This window comes from Neopelma chrysocephalum, unplaced genomic scaffold (assembly GCF_003984885.1).
Source record: "Neopelma chrysocephalum unplaced genomic scaffold, ASM398488v2 Primary Assembly neopelma1_71, whole genome shotgun sequence".
Lineage (NCBI taxonomy): Eukaryota > Metazoa > Chordata > Aves > Passeriformes > Pipridae > Neopelma > Neopelma chrysocephalum.
In genome coordinates, this window is record NW_020897731.1 from 14,350,673 (window position 1) to 14,355,168 (window position 4,496).

At 43.9% G+C, this 4,496-nt stretch overlaps 1 long non-coding RNA gene across 2 annotated transcripts in view; it reads right to left on the minus strand.

Moving 5' to 3' along the window:
• Nucleotides 1-3,813, minus strand: part of LOC113969252 — a 14,180-nt gene extending 10,367 nt beyond the window's left edge. The window contains exons 1-2 of one of the 2 annotated variants that reach the window (XR_003534792.1): nt 3,461-3,813; nt 1,405-1,627 (exon numbers count right to left, since the gene is read on the minus strand). This is a non-coding gene — a long non-coding RNA (uncharacterized LOC113969252). Of the gene's footprint in view, nt 1-1,404; nt 1,628-2,406; nt 2,629-3,460 lie in introns of those variants that run through there. The other variant, XR_003534791.1, reaches the window with a different exon arrangement.
• Nucleotides 3,814-4,496: the final 683 nt, after the last annotated feature.

The following is a 4,496-nucleotide window of genomic DNA, read 5'->3' on the forward strand; positions in this document are numbered from 1 at the left end:
AGAGTGCAGAAGTGGGCTGGTAGGATGTAGAATAAATTAATTAGAAATTAGGACTCTGAGGGCTAGCTGGAAATTTCCTACTCTCAGGAGACCAGAGAGAGGTCTTACAGAAGAGAGTATCACTCTCTGTCCATGTAAAAGAACTGGCAACACACACTGTCTGCCTTTATCTCTTGTGCATGCAAGAAAAAAAAATAAGAAACATAGCCTTTTTTTAAAATACCTCATTATATTAAGGCCATTCCCATGATTAGGAGAGTGCAGAGTTTTCTTCACTTCTGGGGTTTAGAGTCTTGTGTAAGATCCAAACCCTATGTGGCAGGCAGTGGTCCCCTCTGACTAGCCTTCTGAGTGTGTTGTTTCATGCCTTTGTGAATGCATCCACCCAGGATGCTGCAGTGACCTCTCTTGGCAAGCTGTGTGTGTGTGTGTGTGTGTGTGTGTGTGTGTGTGTGTGTGTGTGTCAAATTGCAAGCACGTCTTTCTTCTCAAGCTACTCTTTGTCTGATGTATGCCAGGAGAAGCAAAAGCAAAATGAGCTCAAAAGCAGTGCTAATTGCCCGGAATTTGCTCAGAATATTACCTATTCCTTACAAACAGAAAAAAATCCTCTGCCCATTTTTATAGTGTTAACACAGCACTAGCATAACAGTCCAGCCAACAAAATTTGTCAAAAAGCCAGTCCAGATTAAACATAAAATATTTTATCCCTGAGTACTCAAACATCCTGTTTCTTTAAAGAATAGCACACAAATTAGAGTCATCTCAGTGCATTAGCCTCCCTTGACGACATTACAAATCCCAGTACAAAATTAAGATATAAGCCTACGATGCTTACAAAAGTTGTGAAAGCTCATGCCTGCATTTGCTCATTTCTCTGATGTCTCTGTTGTTCATCCTGGGCAGAAGATGTATTTCAGCCATTTGAATTTGCACTCCAGGTTTATCGAAGTATTCCTCTCACCGTCCCCACCCTGACCCAGAGGAAGTACTGTCTTTCAGACACTCTGCAAGTCACCAGTGGTGTTGCAACATGTCGCTCCACCTAAATGTGGCTGGACAGGCAGATAAGGAACATAGGCCATCTGCATAAAGAAAAGCTTTCCAATGGGAAGGACAAGGATGCATTGGAACAGGTTGCCTGCAGCACTGGTGGAGTCTCCATCCGAGTCTTTAAGAACTAGTTAGACTGGCATCTGTCAGGAGTGATACAGGCACAGTTCCTTTTGCCTTCCAACACTGTTTTTCTCAATCTATGGTGAAATTCTGCGCCTGACAAACTGTCATGAATATCTGCTTGTTCCCTGCAATCTGGGAAACTGAGGAGGCACATTTTGGCAACTGGCGTGGAGGCAGGAGATTACATGTCATGTTAATCACCTTAGAAGAACATTTGACCCTTACCTACTGTTGTCCAGATTCAAGAGTCATTGGTATTGACTGACATGTGAATCTTCAAATCCCAAAATGACCAACAGTTTCCAGAGTTTTACAACTCACATTATTTTTAGCCCATTACACAGCCCTCATGATTGATCTTCCTGGAGTGGCTCTGCTGCAAGCCTCGAGGAGGGGGAGAGGAAGGGTTTCATGGAGACACACATTTCCACGGGTGATAAGCTCGCATCTGTTTTGAACTGTAAAATGGTAGCTCGTTGTGAAATCCTCTTGGAGCATACCTTTTAAATGCCAAACAAGCCCAGCATCAGCAGCACATAAAGAAATATTTGAAAGGCTCTGGAGGGAAGCCAAGAGGACGTGGCTAATGTTTCACCTAACCTCACCCCCTCGCTGGCTGGCTGGCTCTGCCCCGGCAGCCCTGCCTGTGTGACGTGAGCCTCCGAGCTCCGGCAGGCAGCTGCTCCTTGACTGCCTGCACTGTCTGCCCGGCTGGCAGCAGGACAAGAGAAACAAAGAGGCTAAAAACATAACGTAGCAAGAGATTAGGAGCGGCGTGGCCAGGAGGGCAGCACGCCCTCCCTCAGGGCAGGGACGGGCTTGGAGTCTGGGCCTCTCCTGGCGGGCACCCACCCACAGAGCCACCGGGCTGGGCCTCACCTCTCCCTCCAGGAGGGTCCAGCACTGAGGAGACACAAAATGAGGTTCTTTCACAACAGGCTGGCATTAATGGGGGAGCAGTGTGGGAAAAACTTGTCAGGCTGTGCCTTTCCTTTGGAAAAATCCACTTTGACTCCCCAGCCTCCAGTCCTTTGTCCTTCACACGCAGTTATTTGCCTCCTCTTTCACGCCCCTAAATACCTTTCCTTTAGCACAGAACAGCTTATTTTTCAATAATCTGTATTAAAAGTAATTATCCAGAGGCCTGCCCCAGTAGTCCTGCTCTGAAACTCCTGCTTTCTTTGAGTTTTTCCTGTTATGTCCTTTCTTTATAAAATTAGTACCCACCCGGATACAAAAATCTGCAGAATGCCTGCTATAGTTTTGTTGCTATCACTTGTTGGCAGGTCGAGTTGAAAATGGAGCTGACAAGCAGGATATGCCAAGAGAAATGTTCTATATGCAGGAATTTGGACTTAGTGGACATGAAGAGTGTTAATTATTGATTGATCTTATTTGCCTCTGTTCAAGTGAGGTTTTTAGAATTGACCTTTTACCTGCCTTAAAATATAAACAATGGTTAATAGGGTAGTAGAGCCACAAAGTTTTCAGGGGATTTAGAAAAAGCCCTCTTCATGCTAGCATCAACCCAAATGACAAAAGTATTACAGATCTTAAATGGAAAGAAGCAAGCCATAATTTTTTACTAGGTCCTGAGCAAAAACTTGGAGTTTAAGCCATAAGCATAGCAGCAAATCAGTTGCCAAGAGGCAGCAAAACAGAAGTACAGATCAGAGACTGGTAGGGGACTCAAAGAAAATGTTATTATTCTTGCAGAGAATGTAGGAACTGACAGGAAGGAAAATATCTAAAAATGGGTGCACAGTTTGGCCAAAACCAGATACAGATTTGAAATCACCTTAGTTTTTGAAGTTTTGGGGGTTTTTTGGGGGTTGGTTTTTTTGGTTGGTTGGTTGGTTGGTGGGGTTTTTTTGTTTGTTTACTAGATTTGTTTTGGATCTGGCTGTTTTTCATTTTGAGGCAAAAGAGATGAAACACAACAAGTAAGGAAGTTCTTATCATTTTTCAGGAACACCCAGAAGCAGAATAATGGAAAACTAACAATAGGTAGGAAAGACTGCAAAGCATGTTAGAGTTTTCCTATACAAACTCTGCTGAGTTCTGCAGTCTGATGGTATATCGTGACATACAGACTCCTTCCTGGGGTTGTGCAGCTGTATACAGACCTCATGTAGGCACAGGGAGATGTTGTGATAAACTCCTAGAGAGTACCAAAGCTGGATTGCCTTTGGAGGCACAGTGATCCATCCCTTTCCAATCCTCCGCGCTGTGCTCCTTCTGAGGTCTTCAGTCTTTTTGCACCATCAGCCATAGGACTCACCTTGTGTTCAGCCAGAAGGGCTGGAGTCGTGTTTCCGTGTTCTCTTCCCTGCTTGAGCACCCATATCATGTCAGAAACTTCCTGGCCTGAACATAGGTCAGACGTTGCATTAGTATTGTGCAAGTTTGAGCCAGTCTCCCAAACACTGTAGAATTACCATTTTTTTTAATTCCTCTTCTCAATAAAAAATTGTAGTGCCAGAGAAAGTTCATTGCTCTAGGTGGTGTTTTACTTAAGCTGTTTCTCTCTGTGTAGTAACAGGTACTTCTGTAGCAAAAATATGCATATGCAAGTCTATCTATCAGCCTGTTTAGTGATGATAAGTTTGTTCTACAGGCTTTTGAACACAGTCTAAACTGTTCTCATCCAACAGCTCTGCACAGGCAAAAAGAAAACAGAATGAGCTCTGACCCTTGGACTGCCTCTGCCAATCAGAGTCACTCAATACAGCAGTCATCAGCATCAGAGAAGGAGAAAAAATACTCAGGAACTCACACCTATCCCATCTGCCAGCAGGTACAGCACGTGCAGGACATCAGGGAAAGGCAGTACATAGCGACTGGCTTATACCCTGAGAATAAAGTTCCACATTTTTCCTATGTGATTTGTGGAAGTGTTTTGAGTAATGAATGAAAATTACTTTCCCCCAGCCCCCACCCACACACCCAAGTGCAGCCGAACCCTCTATTTCACTGAGCATTCATACTCTTGCCTTTGATGCACATACATCTGCCACTGCTCAGGTATGGCAGTGCTTTGTGACCTGTAATGCATAAGTAGAGATGCAGGAAAAGCTCCTGCCTCCACTTCACAAGAGCACTGATTTGGCCGAGGTCCTAAATCTCAGACAGAACTCAAACTATAAAGCAATGGCTGAAAGTTTAACTATCTTTTTTTTCTGTCATTAATATTCATAAATAATAGCTGACCAGATCTTCAGCTGGCTAATGTCACCTTACCTTTAAAGCTTTAAGGAGATGTTAACTGTTTTCTCTATCTCTGGGTTTAACCCTGGCCCTCAAATGTCAAATGGATC